Source organism: Bubalus bubalis, chromosome 1, assembly GCF_019923935.1.
Source record: "Bubalus bubalis isolate 160015118507 breed Murrah chromosome 1, NDDB_SH_1, whole genome shotgun sequence".
Classification (NCBI taxonomy): Eukaryota; Metazoa; Chordata; class Mammalia; order Artiodactyla; family Bovidae; genus Bubalus; species Bubalus bubalis.
Window position 1 is genome coordinate 45,226,220 of NC_059157.1, and position 19,622 is coordinate 45,245,841.

The following is a 19,622-nucleotide window of genomic DNA, read 5'->3' on the forward strand; positions in this document are numbered from 1 at the left end:
TTTGGATCACAGCCATTCTGACTGGCGTGAAATGGTACCTCATAGTGGTTTTGATTTGCATTTCTCTGATAATGAGTGATGTTGAGCAGCTTTTCATGTGTTTGTTAGCCATCTGTATGTTTTCTTTGGAGTAAAGTCTATTTAGTTCTTTGGCCCATTTTTTGATTGGGTCATTTATTTTTCTGGAATTGAGCTGTAGGAGTTGCTTGTATATTTTTGAGATTAGTTGTTTGTCAGTTGCTTCATTTGCTATTATTTTCTCCCATTCTGAAGGCTGTCTTTTCACCTTGCTAATAGTTTCCTTTGTTGTGCAGAAGCTTTTAAGTTTAATTAGGTCCCATTTTTTAATTTTTGCCTTTGTTTCCAATATTCTGGGAGGTGGGTCAATCCTGCTGTGGTGTATGTCAGAGAGTGTTTTGTCTATGTTCTCCTCTAGGAGTTTTATAGTTTCTGATCTTACATTTAGATCTTTAATCCATTTTGAGTTTATTTTTGTGTATGGTGTTAGAAAGTGCTCTAGTTTCATTCTTTTACAAGTGGTTGACCAGTTTTCCCAGCACCACTTGTTAAAGAGATTGTCTTTAATCCATTGTATATTCTTGCCTCCTTTGTCAAAGATAAGGTGTGCATAGGTGCATGGCTTTATCTCTGGGCTTTCTATTTTGTTCCACTGATCTATATTTCTGTCTTTGTGACAGTACCATAGTGTCTTGATGACTGTGGCTTTGTAGTAGAGCCTGAAGTCAGGCAGGTTGATTCCTCCAGTTCCATTCTTCTTTCTCAAGATTACTTTGGCTATTCGAGGTTTTTTGTATTTCCATACAAATTGTGAAAGTAATTTTTCTAGCTCTGTGAAGAATACCGTTGGTAGCTTGATAGGGATTGCATTGAATCTATAAATTGCTTTGGGTAATATACTCATTTTTACTATATTGATTCTTCCAATCCATGAACATGGTATATCCATCTATTAGTGTCCTCTTTGATTTCTTTCACCAGTGTTTTATAGTTTTCTATATATAGGTCTTTAGTTTCTTTAGGTAGATATATTCCTAAGTATTTTATTCTTTTCGTTGCAATGGTGAATGGAATTGTTTCCTTAATTTCTCTTTCTGTTTTCTCATTATTAGTGTATAGGAATGCAAGGGATTTCTGGGTGTTGATTTTATATCCTGCAACTTTACTATAGTCATTGATTAGTTCTAGTAATTTTCTGGTGGACTCTTTAGGGTTTTCTATGTAGAAGATCATATCATCTTCAAACAGTGAGAGTTTTACTTCTTCTTTTCCAATTTGGATTCTTTTTATTTCTTTTTCTGCTCTGATTGTTACTATGGCCAAAACTTCCAAAACTATGTTGAATAGTAGTGGTGAAAGTGGGCACCCTTGTCTTGTTCCTGACTTTAGGGGAAATGCTTTCAATTTTTCATCATTGAGAATCATGTTTGCTGTGGGTTTGTCATATATAGCTTTTATTATGTTGAGGTATGTTCCTTCTATTCCTGCTTTCTGGAGAGTTTTTTATCATAAATGGATGTTGAATCTTGTCAAGGGCTTTCTCTGGATCTATTGAGATAATCATATGGTTTTTATTTTTCAATTTGTTAATGTGGTGTATTACATTGATTGATTTGTGGATATTGAAGAATCCTTACATCCCTGGGATAAAGCCCACTTGGTCATGTTGTATGATCTTTTTAATGTGTTGTTGGATTCTGATTGCTAGAACTTTGTTAAGGATCCTCACATCTATGTTCATCCATGCTATTGGCCTGTAGTTTTCTTTTTTTTGTGGGATCTTTGTCAGGTTTTGGTGTTAGGGTGATGGTGGCCTCATAGAATGAGTTTGGAAGTTTACTTGCCTCTGCAATTTTCTGGAAGAGTTTCAGTAGGATAGGTGTTAGCTCTTCTCTAAATTTTTGGTAGAATTCAGCTGTGAAGCCGTCTGGACCTGGGCTTTTGTTTGCTGGAAGATTTCTGATTACAGTTTCAATTTATGTGCTTGTGATGGGTCTGTTAAGATTTTCTATTTCTTCCTGGTCCAGTTTTGGAAAGTTGTACTTTTCTAAGAATTTGTCCATTTCTTCCACGTTGTCCATTTTATTGGCATATAATTGCTGATAGTAGTCTCTTATGATCCTTTGTATTTCTGTGCTGTCTGTTGTGATCTCTCCAATTTCATTTCTAATTTTATTGATTTGATTTTTCTCCCTTTGTTTCTTGATAAGTCTGGCTAATGGTTTGTCAATTTTATTTATCCTTTCAAAGAACCAGCTTTTGGCTTTGTTGATTTTTGCTACGGTCTCTTTTGTTTCTTTTGCATTTATTTCTGCCCTAATTTTTAAGATTTCTTTCCTTCTACTAACACTGGGTTTCTTAATTTCTTCCTTTTCTAGTTGCTTTAGGTGTAGAGTTAGGTTATTTATTTGACTTTTTTCTTGTTTCTTGAGGTATGCCTGTATTGCTATGAACTTTCCCCTTAGGACTGCTTTTACAGTGTCCCACAGGTTTTGGGTTGTTGTGTTTTCATTTTCATTTGTTTCTATGCAAATTTTGATTTCTTTTTTGATTTCTTCTGTGATTTGTTGGTTATTCAGCAGCGTGTTGTTCAGCCTCCATATGTTGGAATTTTTAATAGTTTTTCTCCTGTAACTGAGATATAATCTTACTGCTTTGTGGTCAGAAAAGATGCTTGGAGTGATTTCAATTTTTTTGAATTTACCAAGGCTAGATTTATGGCCCAGGATGTGATCTGTCCTGGAGAAGGTTCTGTGTGCACTTGAGAAAAAAGTGAAATTCATTGTTTTGGGGTGAAATGTCCTATAGATATTAATTAGGTCTAACTGGTCTATTGTATCATTTAAATTTTGTGTTTCCTTGTTAATTTTCTGTTTAGTTGATCTATCCATAGGTGTGAGTGGGGTATTAAAGTCTCCCACTATTATTGTTTTATTGTTAATTTCCCCCTTCATACTTGTTAGCATTTGTCTTACATATTGTCGTGCTCCAATGTTGGGTGCATATATATTTATAATTGTTATATCTTCTTCTTGGATTGATCCTTTGATCATTATGTAGTGACCGTCTTTGTCTCTTTTCACAGCCTTTGTTTTAAAGTCTATTTTATCACTCATTTTTATTGTATGTTTTTGCTTTAAAGGTTTCCCAACAAACCTGGCATTGATTTAGGGCCTACATAAAACAACGAAGTCTTAGAGTTTAAAACCAAGGTAAAGTGTTCTGTTGTGAAATTAGTTTTCCGGCTCTGAAATTAGTTTCATGTAGTATTTACTCTTATGATTAGACAGTGGAAGTGACAAATAGATTAAAGGTATTAGATCTGATAAACAGAGTGCCTGAAGAACTATGGATGGAGATTCATGACATTGTACAAGAGGCAGTTATCAAGACCATCCCCAAGAATAAGAAAAGCAAAAAGGCAAAATGGTTGTCTGAGGAAGGCTTCCAAATACCTGAGGAAAGTAGAGAAGCAAAAGGCAAAGGAGAAATGGAAAGATATACCCATTTGAATGCAGAGCTCCAAGAATAGCAAAGAGAGATAAGAAAGCCTTTCTCAGTGATGAATGCAAAGAAATAGAGGAAAGAATAGAATGGGAAAGGCTAGAGATCTCTTGAAGAAAATTAGAGATACCATGGGAACATTTCATGCAAAGATGGACACCGTAAAGGACGAAATGGTATGGGCCTAAGAGAAGCAGAAGATATTAAGATGAGGTGGCAAGAATACACAGAACTCTACAAAAAAGATCTTTATGATCTAGATAACCAGGATGGTGTTATCACTCACCTAGAGCCAAACATCCTGGAATGTGAAGTCAAGTAGGCCTTAAGAAGTATCACTATGACCAAAGCTAGTGGAGGTGATGGAATTGAAGTTGAACTATTTCAAATCCTCAAAGATGATGTTGTGAAAGTGCTGCACTCAATATGCCAGCAAATCTGGAAAACTCATCAGTGGCCACAGGACTGGAAAAGGTCAGTTTTCCTTCCAATCCCAAAGAAAGACAATGCCAAAGAATGTTCAAACTACCATATAATGGCAAACATCTCACATGCTAGCAAAGTAATGCTCAAAATTTTCCAAGCCAGGCTTCAAGAGTGAACCATGAACTTCAGATGTTCAAGCTGGATTTAGAAAAGGCAGAGGAACCAGAGATGGGAATACCAGACCATCTGACCCGCCTCCGGAGAAATCTGTATACAGGACAAGAAGCAACAGTTAGAAGTGGATATGGAACAATAGACTGGTTCCAAATCAGGAAAGGAGTACATCAAGGATATAAATTGTCACCCTGCTTATTTTACTTATATGCAGAATACATCATGCAAAGTGCCGGGCTGGATGAAGCACTAGCTGGAATCAAGATAGCTAGAAGAAATATCAATAACCTCAGATACACAGATGACACCATCATGATGGCAGAAATTGAAGAACTAAAGAACCTCTTGATGAAAGTGAAAGAGGAGAGTGAAAAAGTTGACTGACAACAAAACATTCAGAAAAATAAGATCATGGCATCTGGTCCCATCACTTCATGGCAAATAGATGGGGAAACAATGGAAACAGTGACAGACTTCTTTCTTGGGGCTTCAAAATCACTGCAGATGGTGACTGCTGCCATGAAATTAAAAGATGCTTGCTCCTTGGATGAAAAGCTATGCCCATACACACTGAGGAAACCAGAAGGGAAAGAGACATGTGTACCCCAATGTTCATCGCAGCACTGTTTATAATAGCTAGGACATGGAAGCAACCTCGATGTCCATCACCAGATGAATGGATAAGAAAGCTGTGGTACATATACACAATGGAGTATTACTCAGCCATTAAAAAGAATACCTTTGAATCAGTACTAATGAGGTGGATGAAACTGGAGCCTATTACACAGAGTGAAGTAAGCCAGAAAGAAAAACACCAATACAGTATACTAACGCATATATATGGAATTTAGAAAGATGGTAACAATAACCCTGTATACGAGACAGCAAAAGAGACACTGATGTATAGAACAGTCTTTTGGACTCTGTGAGAGGGAGAGGATGGGTTGATTTGGGAGAATGGCATTCAAATATGTATAACGTCATATATGAAATGAGTCACCAGTCCAGGTTTGATGCATGATACTGGATGCTTGGGGCTGATGCACTAGGATGACCCAGACAGATGGTATGGGGAGGGAGGTGGGAGGAGGGTTCAGGATGGGGAACACATGTATACCTGAGATATTAATTTAAATTTTTTTAATAATAAATAAATAAATAAAATAAAATATAAACACATGCTCGAACATAAATACACACATATAGTATAGACAGAGCTATATGTATTTTATAAGCATGGGAGAAAACAATAGCAAATGAAGCATCTGACAAACAATTAATCTCAAAAATATACATGCACTCCTGCAGCTCAAGTCCAGGAAAATAAACGACTCAATCAAAAAATGGGCCAAAGAACTAAATAGACATTTCTCCAAAGAAGACATACAGATGGCTAACAAACACATGAAAAGATGCTCAACATCACTCATTATCAGAGAAATGCAAATCAAAACCACAATGAGGTACCATTTCAAGCCAGTCAGAATGGCTGCTATCTAAAAGTCTACAAGCAATAAATGCTGGAGAGGGTGTCAAGAAAAGGGAACCCTCTTACACTGTTGGTGGGAATGCAAACTAGTACAGCCACTATGAAGAACAGTGTGGAGATTCCTTAAAAAACTGGAAATAGAACTGCCTTAGGACACAGCAATCCCACTGCTAGGCATATACACCGAGGAAACCAGAATTGAAAGAGACATGTGAACACCAATGTTCATCGCCACACTGTTTATAATAGCCAGGACATGGAAGCCACCTAGATGTCCATCGGCAAATGAATGAATAAGAAAGCTGTGATATGGAGGCGGTCCTAAGATGGCGGAAGACAAATTCATCAAAAGAACATTTAAACGCTGAGTAAAATCCACAAAACAACTTCTGAATGCCAGCAGAGGACATCAGGCACCCAGAAAAGCAGCCCATTGTCTTTGAAAGGAGATAGGAAAAATATAAAAGACAAAAAAAAAGAGACAAAAGAGGTAGGGACAGAGCTCCGTCCCAGTAAGGGAGTCTTAAAAAGAGAGAAGTTTCCAAACACCAGGAAACACTCTCACTGCTGAGTCTGTGCTGAGCCTTGGAAGCACAGAGGGCAACATAATAGGGAGGAAAAATAAGTAAATAATTAAAACCCATGGATTACGAGACCAATGGTAACTCCCCAAGTGGAGAAACAGCGCAGACGCCTGCACCCACCACTAGCAAGCGGGGGCTGGGCAAGGAGGTGCAGGCTGCATTGCTTAGAGTAAGGATCAGGCTGGAATGCCCCCAAGGGTAATCAGAGCAAACTAATTAGAGCTAGCAAACCAGACTGTGGGATAGCTACCACGCGAAAAGCCCTAAGACACCCCCAGGCCTGTGCACAGAGCAAAGGGCAGAACAGAACTAACTGGCTGCAGACCATCCCCCTCTGGTGACAGGCAGCCAGAGCCGGAAGGGGGAAATTGCAGCCCCAGAGAGACATTATCTACCAGCCTCTGAGGACTACCCGAGTGCCTGAACCTGAGCGGCTTAGACCTGGGAGGTGCATGCAGCCCAGGGCCAGCCTCGGACAGTTCCCGGAAGAGCAACCTAGAGCCTGAGCTGTGTGGGCAGGGAGGGTGCACGTGCCGTGAGCGGGGGCAGGCCCAGTGTGGCTGAGACACTACGAGTACACGCCAGTGTTATTTGTTTGCAGCGTCCCTCCCTCCCCACAGTAGGACTGAACAAGTGAGCCTAAAAAAGCATCCACCACCGCCCCCTTGTGTGAGGGTGGAAATCAGACACTGAAGAGACCAGCAAACAGAAGCTAAAACCGAGGGAACGGCCTTGGAAGTGACAGGTGCAATAGATTAAAACCCTGTAGTTAGTACCTACTACATAGGAAGGGGCCTATAGATCTCGAGAAATATAAGCTGGACCAAGAAACTATCTGAAAATGAACTGACCCCACACTGCCCACAACAACACCAGAGAAAGTCCTAGATATATTTTTGCTATTTTTACGATCATTGTTTTCTCTTTTTTTTCTTCTTTTTTTCTTTTCTTCTCTTTCTTTTTCCTATTTTTTTCCTTTTCCTTTTTTTAACTTTTTAAAAAATTTTAAGTCCTCTATTACTCCTTTAGTTTTCATTTTTATAATTTACTATTACTTCTCATAAAAGACTGTTTTTTGTGACTTTGTTTTTTTCTTCTTCTTCTTTTCTTTAATACTGCATTTTTGAAAATCCAACCTCTACTCTAGAATTCTAATTTTTTCTTTTTGGTATTTGTTATCAATTCTGTACCTTTAAGAACCCAATCTTCAGTACCTATATTTATTTGGGAGCAAGATTACTGGCTTGACTGCTCTCTCCTGCTTTGGACTCTCCTTTCTCTCCACTAGGTCCCCTCTGTCTCCTCCCTTCCCCTTCTCTTCTCCACCCAACTCTCTGAATCTCTAAGTATTCCAGATGGTGGAGGACACTCAGGGAACTGATTACTGGCTGGATCTGTCCCTCTCCTTTTCATTCCACCCTTTTATCCTCCTGGCCACCTCTGTCTCCTTCCTCCCTCTTCTCTTCTCTGTATAATTCCATGAGCATTTCTGAACGGTCCAGACTGTGGAGCACACATGCTACTGCTGCTGCTAAGTCACTTCAGTCGTGTTCGATTCTATGCTACCCCATAGACAGCAGCCCACCAGGCTCCGCCGTCCCTGGGATTCTCCAGGCAAGAACACTGGAGTGGGTTGCCATTTCCTTCTCCAATACATGAAAGTGAAAAGTGAAAGTGAAGTCACTCAGTTGTAGCCAACCCTTCGCGTCCCCATGGACTGCAGCCCACCAGGCTCCTCCGTCCATGGGATTCATGGAGCTCACATAAGGAAGTGATTACTGGCTAGCTTGCTCTCTCCTCTTTTGATTCCACCTCATCTCATTCGGGTCACCTCTAACTCCCTCTTCCCTCTTTTCTTCTCCATGTAACTCTGTGAACCTCTCTGGGAGTCCCTCACTGTGGAGAAACTTTTCATCTTAAACCTAGATGTTTTATCAATGGTGTTGTATAGAAGGAGAAGTCTTGAGACTACTGTAAAAATAAGACTGAAAACCAGAAGCAGGAGGCTTAAGTCCAAATCCTGAGAACATTATAGAACATCTGACTCCTGGGAACATTAAGTGATAGGAACATTAAGTGATAGGAGCTCATCAAACACCTCCATACCTACACTGAAACCAAGCACCACCCAAGGGCCAACAAGTTCCAGAGCAAGATATACCACGTAAATTCTCCAGCAACACAGGAACACAGCCCTGAGCTTCAATATACAGGGTGCCCAAAGTTACTCCAAATCCATTGACACCTCATAACTCATTACTAGACACTTCACTGCACTATAGAGAGAAGAAATCCAGCTCCACCCACCAGAACACCAACACAGGCTTCCCTAACCAAGAAACCTTGACAAGCCACGGATACAACCCCACCCACAGTGAGGAAACTCCATAATAAAGAGAACTCCACAAACTGCCAGAATACAGAAAGGACACCCCAAACTCAGCAATATAAACAAGATGAAGAGACAGAGGAATACCCAGCAGGTAAAGGAACAGGATAAATGCCCATCAAACCAAACAAAAGAGGAAGAGATAGGGGATCTACCTAATAAAGAATTCCAAATAATGATAGTGAAAATGATCCAAAATCTTGAAATAAAAATGGAATCACAGATAAATAGCCTGGAGGCAAGGATTGAGAAAATGCAAGAAAGGTTTAATAAGGACCTAGAAGAAATACAAAGGTGTCCATAAATAATGAATAATGCCATAAATGAGATAAAAAACACTCTGGAGGCAACAAATAGTAGAATAACAGAGGCAGAAGATAGGATTAGTGAAATAGAAGATAGAATGGTAGAAATGAATGAATCAGAGAGGAAAAAAGAAAAACGAATTAAAAGAAATGAGGATAATCTCAAAGACCTCCAGGACAATATTAAAAGCCACAACATTCGAATCATAGGAGTCCCAGAAGAAGAAGACAAAAAGAAAGACCATGAGAAAATACTTGAGGAGATAGTAGTTGAAAACTTCCCTAAAATGGGGAGGGAAATAATCACCCAAGTCCAAGAAACCCAGAGAGTCCCAAACAGGATAAACCCACGGCAAAACACCCCAAGACACATATTAATCAAATTAACAAAGATCAAACACAAAGAACAAATATTAAAAGCAGCAAGGGGAAAACAACAAATAACACACAAGGAAATTCCCTTAAGGATAACAGCTGATCTTTCAATAGAAACTCTTCAAGCCAGGAGGGAATGGCAAGACATACTTAAAGTGATGAAAGAAAATAACCTACAGCCCAGATTACTGTATCCAGCAAGGATCTCATTCAAATATGAAGGAGAAATCAAAAGTTTTACAGACAAGCAAAAACTGAGAGAATTCAACACCCCCAAATGAGCTCTTCAACAAATGCTAAAGGATATTCTCTAGACAGGAGACACAAAAAAGATGTATAAACTCGAACCCAAACAGTAAAGTAAATGGCAATGGGATCATACTTATCAATAATTACCTTAAACGTAAATCGGTTGAATGCCCCAACCAAAAGACAAAGACTGGCTGAATGGATACAAAAACAAGACCCCTACACCTCAAAACATGGGACACATACAGACTGAAAGTGAAGGGTTGGAAAAAGATATTCCATGCAGATAGAGGTCAAAAGAAAGCAGGAGTAGCAATACTCATATAAGATAAAATAGACTTTAAAATAAAGTCTGTGAAAAGAGACAAAGAAGGACACTATATAATGATCAAAGGATCAATCCAAGAAGAGGATATAACAATTATAAATATATATGCACCCAACATAGGAGCACTGCAATATGTAAGACAAATGCTAACAAGTATGAACGGGGAAATTAACAATAACACAATAATAGTGGGAGACTTTAATACCCCACTCACACCTATGGATATATCAACTAAACAGAAAATTAACAAAGAAACACAAACTTTAAATGATACAATAGACCAGTTAGACCTAATTGATATCTATAGGACATTTCACCCCAAAACAATGAATTTCACCTGTTTCTCAAGCTCACATGGAAACTTCTCCAGGATAGATCACATCCTGGGCCATAAGCCTAGCCTTGGTAAAGTCGAAAAAATTGAAATCATTCCAAGCATCTTTTCTGACCACAATGCAGTAAGATTAGATCTTAATTACAGGAGAAAAACTATTAAAAATTCCAACCTATGGAGGCTGAACAACACGCTGCTGAATAACCAACAAATCACAGAAGAAATTAAAAAAAGAAATCAAAATATGCATAGCAATGAATGAAAATGAAAACACAACAACCCAAAACCTATGGGACACTGTAAAAGCAGTGCTAAGGGGAAAGTTCATAGCAATACAGGCATACCTCAAGAAACAAGAAAAAAGTCAAATAAATAACCGAACCCTACACCTAAAGCAACTAGAAAAGGAAGAAATGAAGAACCCCAGGGTTAGTAGAAGGAAAGAAATCTTAAAAAATTATGGCAGAAATAAATGCAAAAGAAACAAAGGAGACCATAGCAAAAATCAACAAAGCCAAAAGCTGGTTCTTTGAAAGGATAAATAAAATTGACAAACCATTATCCAAAATCATCTAGAAACAAAGGGAGAAAAATCAAATCAATAATATTAGAAATGAAAACGGAGAAATCACAACAGACAACATACACATTCAAAGGATCATAAGAGACTACTATCAGCAATTATATGCCAATAAAATGGACAACATGGAAGAAATGGACAAATTCTTAGAAAAGTACAACTTTCCGAAACTGAACCAGGAAGAAATAGAAAATCTTAACAGACCCATCACAAGTACGGAAATTGAAAGTGTAATCAGAAATCTTCCAGCAAATAAAAGCCCAGGTCCAGATGGCTTCACAGCAAAGCAACCTAGATGTCCATCGGCAGATGAATGGTTAAGAAAGCTATGGTACATATACACAATGGAGTATTACTCACCCATTAAAAAGAATACATTTGAATCAGTTCTAATGAGGTGGGTGAAACTGGAGCCTATTATACAGAGTCAAGTAAGCCAGAAAGAAAAACACCAATACAGTATCAGATCAGATCAGATCAGTTGCTCAGTTGTGTCTGACTCTTTGCGACCCCATGAATCGCAGCACGCCAGGCCTCCCTGTCCATCACCAACTCCCAGAGTTCACTCACACTCACGTCCATAGAGTCAGTGATGCCATCCAGCCATCTCATCCTCTGTCGTCCCCTTCTCCTCCTGCCCCCAATCCCTCCCAGAATCAGAGTCTTCTCCAATGAGTCAACTCTTCGCATGCGGTGGCCAAACTACTGGAGTTTCAGCTTTAGCATCATTCCTTCCAAAGAAATCCCAGGGCTGATCTCCTTTAGAATGGACTGGTTGGATCTCCTTGCAGTACAAGGGACTCTCAAGAGTCTTCTCCAACACCACCGTTCAAAAGCACCAATTCTTCAGTTCTCAGCCTTCTTCACAGTTCAACTCTCACATCCATACATGACCACAGGAAAAACCATAGCCTTGACTAGACGAACCTTTGTTGGCAAAGTAATGTCTCTGCTTTTGAATATGCTATATAGTTTGCTCATAACTTTCCTTCCAAGGAGTAAGCGTCTTTTAATTTCATGGCTGCAGTCACCATCTGCAGTGATTTTGGAGCCCAGAAAAATACTAACGCATATATATGGAATTTAGAAAGATGGTAACGACAACCCTGTATGCGAGACAGTAAAAGAGACACAGATGTATAGTGCTGGGAGCCGGCATATTGCATATTGAGTGCATATTGCATATTGAGTGCAGCACTTTCCACAGCATAATCTTTCAGGATCTGGAATAGCTCAACTGGAATTCTATCACTGCCGGGAGGCAGCGTGAGGAACTCCACCCGTGGCAAAGGTCATGAGGAAGGAGGCTCGGCATACACAAACGCGGGATCGAGCCTCAGGAGTCCCCCTGGAAATTCTCGAGCATCTACCCCCAAAACCAGAGTCTGCCTACTTTCTGCTTTGTGCTTTCACCTACACCTCTGACTTTACAGGGGGCTGTCCCCCACTACCTATCTCTGAAAAAAGAGTTAGCTTACAGCTTCAGTTAATAATTCCTGGGTGTGACAGTGTTTCAACCTACAAACTCCTTTGGAAATCCTCTAGCCTGCCTGAACAGGTTTTTCCGGCCACATGTGATTGTTCAGAGCCTCCCAACTGTGAGAGGCATGAGATGTTCTAAACTGTCTAAATACAGATTCCTTTGAGCAGTTAAAAGATTGATTAGAAATTGTATTGGTGAAGGGTTTTTCACTTGTTGGGCCAATGTTTGCTGCTAAGTCTCCATATCCCTTACCTGTTGTGTCCCTGGCAGTGTATTGATTAATATAATTGGTGTAAGTAGTAGTTTTAATGTTTGTAACCTTGGACCCTTGAGTTAATTCTTTTTTGTTGTAGCCCACCACACCTTTGCCCTATAGGAATGCAACTTTAATGCTTTTGGAGGGTGACGCCTGCCTAATCACCTTTAGAGAAAAATAAGTTTTCTGAAGAAAGGGTCTTAAAATGTTAACAGGCTTCCAGGCCAGAAGATGATGCAAATCACCTAAACTTTTGCATATGATAAGTTTGCAGGAAGAAAGCCTGGCTTACTGCATGACTCTACCCCTTACCCCATTATCCTCTATGCATAACTTAAGGTATAAAAACTACTTTGAAAAATAAAGTGTGAGCCTTGTTCACCAAAACTTGGTCTCCCCATGTCGTTCTTTCTCTCACCTTCTGGCTGAATTATTCAGCCTCTTTTCTCCACTGAATTTCTTCACTGAGCTATCCTCATTCTATTACTCTTTATATCTTTGATGAATATTTAAATAAATAGGTCACCTATGCCGTCTCTCCAAATACCCTGGATCAGCCGGGGCAGGACCCTGGCAGTATAGAAAAGTCTTTGGACTCTGTGGGAGAGGGAAAGGGAGAGGGAGAGGGAGAGGGTGGGATGATTTGGGAGAATGGCATTAAAATATGTATAATATCATATAAGAAATGAATCGCCAGTCCAGGTTCAATGCAGGATACAGGAAGCTTGGGGCTGGTGCACTGGGATGACCCAGAGGGATGGTATGGGAAGGGAAGTGGGAGGGGGGTTCAGGAGGGGGAACACATGTACACCTGTGGCGGATGCATGTTGATGTATGGGAAAACCAATACAATATTGTAAAGTTAAAAAAAAAATAATAAAAACACCCAGGACCAATCTCCTTTAGAATGGACTGGTTGGATTTCATTGCCATCCAAGGGCCTCTCAAGAGTCTTCTCCAACACCAGACAAATGCAAATCAAAACCACAATGAGGTACCTTCTAACAGCGCTCAGAATGGCTGCTATCCAAAAATCTACAAACAATAAATGCTGAAGAGGGTGTGGAGAAAAGGAAACTTTCTTACACTGTTGGTGGGAATGGAAACTAGTACAGCCACTATGGAGAACAGTGTGGAGATTCCTTAAAAAACTGGAAATAGAACTGCCATATTACTCAGCAATCCCACTGCTGGGCATACACAGCGAGGAAACCAGACTTGAAAGAGACATGTGTGCCCCGATGTTCATCGCAGCACTGTTTATAACAGCCAGGACATGGAAGCAACCTAGATGTCCATTGGCAGATGAATGGATAAGACAGCTGTGGTACATATACACAATGGAATATTACTCAGTTATTAAAAAGAATGCATTTGAATCAGTTCTAATGAGGTAGATGAAACTGGAGCCTATTATACAGAGTGAAGTAAGTCAGAAAGAAAAACACCAATACAGAGTACTAACACATATATATGGAATTTAGAAAGATGGTAACAATGACCCTATATGTGAGACAACAAAAGAGACACAGATGTAAAGAACAGACTTTTGGACTCTGTGGGAGAAGGCAAGGGTGGGATGATTTGAGAGAATAGCATTGAAACATGTATATTACCATATGTGAAACAGATCACCAGTCCAGGTTCGATGTATGAGACAGGGTGCTCAGGGCTGGTGCAGTGGGATGACCCTGAGGGATAGGATGGGGAGGGAGATGGGAGGGGGATTCAGGATGGGGAAAACAGGTACACCCATGACTGATTCATGTCAATGTATGGCAAAAAACACTACAATATTGTAAAGTACTTAGCTTCCAATTAAAATAAATTAATTAATTAATTAAAAGAAAGCTGTGATACATATACACAATGGAGTATTACTCAGCCATTAAAAAGAATGCATTTGAATCAGTTCTAATGAGGTGGATGAAACTGGAACCTATTATACAGAGTCAAGTAAGCCAGAAAGAAAAACACCAATACAGTATAATAACACATATATATGGAATTTAGAAAGATGGTAACAATAACCCTGTATACGAGACAGCAAAAGAGACACAGATGTATAGAACAGTCTTTTGGACTCTGTGGGAGAGGGAGAGGGTGGGATGATTTGAGAGAATGGCATTGAGACATGTATAATATCATATATGAAACGAATTGCCAGTCCAGGTTCGATGCAGGATACAGGATGCTTGGGGCTGGTGCACTGGGATGACCCAGAGTGATGGTACGGGGAGGGAGGTGGGAGGGGGTTTCAGGATGGGGAACACGTGTACACCTGTGCTGGATTCATGTTGATGTATGGCAAAACCGATACAATATTGTAAAGTAATTAGCCTCCAATTAAAATAAATAAATTTAAATTTAAAAAAGCATGTACTGTCCTTCATCTCATTTCTGTTTTATAATTTAAAAAAAAACTTTTAAAATATGAATTAATTCAAATGTATATGGTACATTCTGTTGTCTTCACTGTCTTTTAGCTTTTTTCTTTCACTGGTCAAGAGAGTTATCTTTGACAACAACCAGTCTATAAAGAGACAATGAGGAATGTGAAAGAGAAATAATAATTTCTAGAATAGAAGAAGTTATAAATTCCTTACTTCATATCTCATCAAACATTAAATACAAGATAAACTAAAACAGGTAACAAAATTACTTTTTATTAATACTAGTTAGTGATGTACTAGCTACTTCTGGAACTAAGATGAAGATTCTTCAACTAATCATGTTTTTTGAGAAACATGAATTGTAATCACTTTCTGTACCCAACTGAATATATTCAAGCATAGGAAATGCTTAGCCTTAGGTCTTAGAGTATGCTCTCTCCAACACTAGTGTCTCTTCCATATGGTTTTGAACTGGTAAAGAAATGTAAATTCATTCAGATCTATGCCCTGACATTAAAAAAAAAAAAAGTAAGGCTCAGTGAAGAGCTTGTAGAAAGTAACGTACTTCATAAATGGCATCTAGATTTACATCAAATTTTCTCAAAGATCTTTTTCAGATAATTTTGATTACTGCAGAATAGACAGCTATGCCTCTCTAAAGAGGGGTGCATGGCTAGAAAATTTCCTGACTATAAAAAGATTATTACAGAAAACAATGTTCTGCCTTATTTTACAGATGTACAAAGTGTTACCACATGCAAGTGTAATTGTCTTGATCATATTCTCAAAAGTTTATGCAAGAATAAAGAAGAATGGATAGAGGGAATTGCTCCTCCTTGACTGAATTCATTTTCTTGGGAATTACTGACCACACTGAGATCAAAGTTATCCTATTTACAATTGTTTCTCCTTGTTTATCTCATCAGTCTTCTGGCAAATCTTGGAATGATAATCCTGATTAGGATGGATCCCCAGCTGCACACACCCATGTACTTTTTCCTCAGCCACCTCTCCTTCTGTGATGTCTGCAATTCCACAGCAATTGGGCCGAAGATGCTGGTGGGCATATTTGCTAAGAACAAAACTATCCCCTTCTATGGTTGTGTTCTGCAATTCTTGGTCTTCTGTATCTTTGCAGATTCTGAGTGTCTCCTTCTGGCAGTGATGGCCTATGAGTGGTACAAAGCCGTCAGCAGCCCCTTGCTGTGAGGTGTGCTTCCTGCTCATCGCAGGGGTTTACATGGTGGGAATGGCAGATGCTCTGATACACACAACATTAACATTCTGCTTACGTTTCTGTGGGTCAAATAAGATTAACCACCTTTTTTGTGATGTTCCTCCTCTCCTATTGCTATCTTGTTCAGATACACAGGTCAATGAGTTAGTGATATTAACCATTTTTGGCTTCATTGAACTGAGTACCATTGCAGGAGTTCTCGTCTTTTATTGTTATATTATCCTTTCAGTCTTGAAGATCCACTCTGCTGAGGGGAGGCTCAAAGTTTTTTCCACCTTCACCTTCCACCTAACTACTGTGGTAATTTTCCAGGGAACTCTGCTCTTCATATATTTCAGGCCAAGTTCTTTCTACTCTCTAGATCAAGACAAAATGACCTCACTGTTTTACACCATTGTGATTCCCATGTTAAACCCTCTGATTTACAGCCTAAGGAATGAAGATATGAAACAGGCCCTAGTAAAATTGAAAACTAAATTGCATTTTTAAATATTTATATCATATGTATGTGTACACATCCACACACACATATATATATATATATATATAGTACTTGTTTAATTAAAAAGTATAAGACATAACACGTGAGAAACATAAATTTCTCAGATTCCTAAATAAAGAAGTATTTGGATTAAACCTCAATCCTAAAATATATTACAATTCCCCTCACAAGTCTGCTTAGTGTGTGTCTAGAATTTAAATGTTGCACTGTTTTTTAAAAAACGTTTGACTTTTCTAATTATGGTAATTTTTGTTTCAGTTTTTCATTCAAATGTTATTTCAATTTCCCTAAGACTTATTGTGCTTTTACTGATCATTTTCAGCGTTTATTTCCTTTATATGTTGTAGTACATCTTGTAGATTGTGTACCAAAAGTTGCTAGTGTTAATATTAAACATTAAGGAATGAAACATTCAAATAATTCATAATAAGTCTTAAAATCATCATGAAATAAAAATTGAGGGCTGTAAATCTAAAGGCAAAATGTCTAAAACTATTATAAAGGATATGGCCATATATTTGAAGGACAATAAGCTATGGAAAGACTGTTAATTATCCATTGAAATTTTAAAACCTAAAAACCAACGATTATCTTAAATTTTCTAGTTGCCATTCTAAAATATCCTTATGTGAATGTATTTCAGAATGAAAGTAAAGTCAAACAATTTATTCTGTTATTCAAAATGTCATTTGTGACACTTTATGGCATATTGGGCTTCCCAGATGTCTCAGTTGTAAAGAATCTGCCTGCCCATGCAGGGGATGAAGGAGACATGGGTTTGATCCCCGGTCAGGAATTCCCCCTGGAGGAGGAAATTACAACCCACTCCAGTATTCTTGCTCGGAGAGTCCTATGAAAAGAGGAGTCTGGCAGGCGACAGTCTATAACATTGCAGAGTCAAACATGACTGAGCTCACACACATGCATGGCATATTAGGAAAAATTCTCATGGTGGAAAAATACTGCAACTAATTCTTATTTTAGATAAAGATTTATTGGCTTCTAATCCTAGCATATTTTATCATTTTATCAAATACTTTAGGAACTGTTGCTTATAAAAAGCAGCTTGATCAAAGCACTGTCTGAAAGTTAAAGTCTAAGACAAATAGGGCATCAGTGGATTGTGATGTAACATATTATCTAATTAATCCATCACCATTCATATGACAGATATTTGTTACAGTATCTAAAGACTGATATGGTTTGCATTTTGGTCCGTTTTATTGGATCTAATGTAAATGATATGAAAAAGAAAGAAATTTGAGCCCATCAGTTGATAGCCAAAAATAGAATTGCAGCAAACAACATCTAGATAATATCTGGCTTTCATGTCTGGAATTACAGAGGTTAAAGATGAAATTATGGGAATACTTTCTAGGGAATTTATAACTCAAATATAAGTTTGGACAGGTGTGTAAAGACTCCTATAATGGCATTTTATAGAAATAGGGAGCAACATATGAAAAGGCTCTGATGTATTCTAGCCAGTCTACTTCAGTGTTCATCACTATCTTTCTTTTTCTCTATATTACATCCCTCTGACATATCACCGATCTTGCTGGAAAATATCTTTGTTCAAGTGCAGTATTATCAGTGACAGTGGATAATGTGCCAATATTATAGTCAAGTTTCCATTCTATAGTCCCTTTCTTCATCCTTGAATTTAAATTCTTAATGGTAAATGTGGCTTGATGATAGACTCGATTACCTATACAACACAGAGACCAGAAAGATACTTAGTGGTCATAGGCTGTAAAACTATATTTGATAGAAAGAGAGCAGTAGTAATGTTCAATAAACAAATACATAAAAGGGTTTCTGTTTAAGCTAGAGGGAGTGACTTTTAATCTCACTGGAAATCTCTCTCCCTAATTAGAAACATTCTTTGGACCAGGTAGTGAGGCCACTCTAAATGGAATTCATCACGCTTCCTTTGCATCCCTCAGATCCCCCTGTGTAAAATGGGGACTTCAGCCAGATTACATGTAAGGTCCTTTCCCATTCTGTTGTTTTCCTCTATTTCTTTGCATTGATCACTGAAGAAGGCTTTCTTATCTCTTCTTGCTATTCTTTGGAACTCTGCATTCAGATGTTTATATCTTTCCTTTTCTACTTTGCTTTTCTCTTCTCTTCTTTTCACAGCTATTTGTAATGCCTCCCCAGACAGCCATTTTGCCTTTTTGCATTTCTTTTCCATGGGGATGGTCTTGATCCCTTTCTCCTGTACAATGTCACAAACCTCATTCCATAGTTCATCAGGTACTCTATCTATCAGATATAGGCCCTTAAATCTATTTCTCACTGCCAGTAAATTTGGAAAACTCAGCAGTGGCCACAGGAATGGAAAAGGTCAGTTTTCATTCCAATCCCAAAGAAAAACAATGCCAAAGATTGCTCAAACTACTGCACAATTGAACTCATCTCACATGCTAGTAAAGTAATGCTCAAAATTCTCCAAGCCAGGCTTCAGCAATATGTGAACCATGAACTTCCTGATGTTCAAGCTGGTTTTAGAAAAGGAAGAGGAACCAGAGACCAAATTGCCAACATCTGCTGGATCATGGAAAAAGCAAGAGAGTTCCAGAAAAACATCTATTTCTGCTTTATTGACTATGCCAAAGCCTTTGACTGTATGGATCACAATCAACTGTGGAAAATTCTGAAAGAGATGGGAATACCAGACCACCTGATCTGCCTCTTGAGAAATTTGTATGCAGGTCAGGAAGCAACAGTTAGAAGTGGACAAGGAACTACAGACTGGTTCCAAATAGGAAAAAGAGTATGTTAAGGCTGTATATTGTCACCCTGTTTATTTAACTTCTATGCAGAGTACATCATGAGAAACACTGGACTGGAAGAAACACAAACTGGAATCAAGATTGCCGGGAGAAATATCAATAACCTCAGATATGCAGATGACACCACCCCTATGGCAGAAAGTGAAGAGGAACTCAAAAGCCTTTTGATGAAAGTGAAAGTGGAGAGTGAAAAAGTTG

General features: G+C 38.6%; 1 protein-coding gene and 1 pseudogene across 1 annotated transcript in view; one reads left to right on the forward strand and one right to left on the reverse strand.

Moving 5' to 3' along the window:
• LOC123465559 (liprin-alpha-1-like) overlaps positions 1-19,622 on the reverse strand; it is a gene marked incomplete in the record, with an annotated part of 992,590 nt that overhangs the window by 390,771 nt on the left and 582,197 nt on the right.
• On the forward strand, positions 14,877-18,734 carry LOC123327547 (annotated as a pseudogene).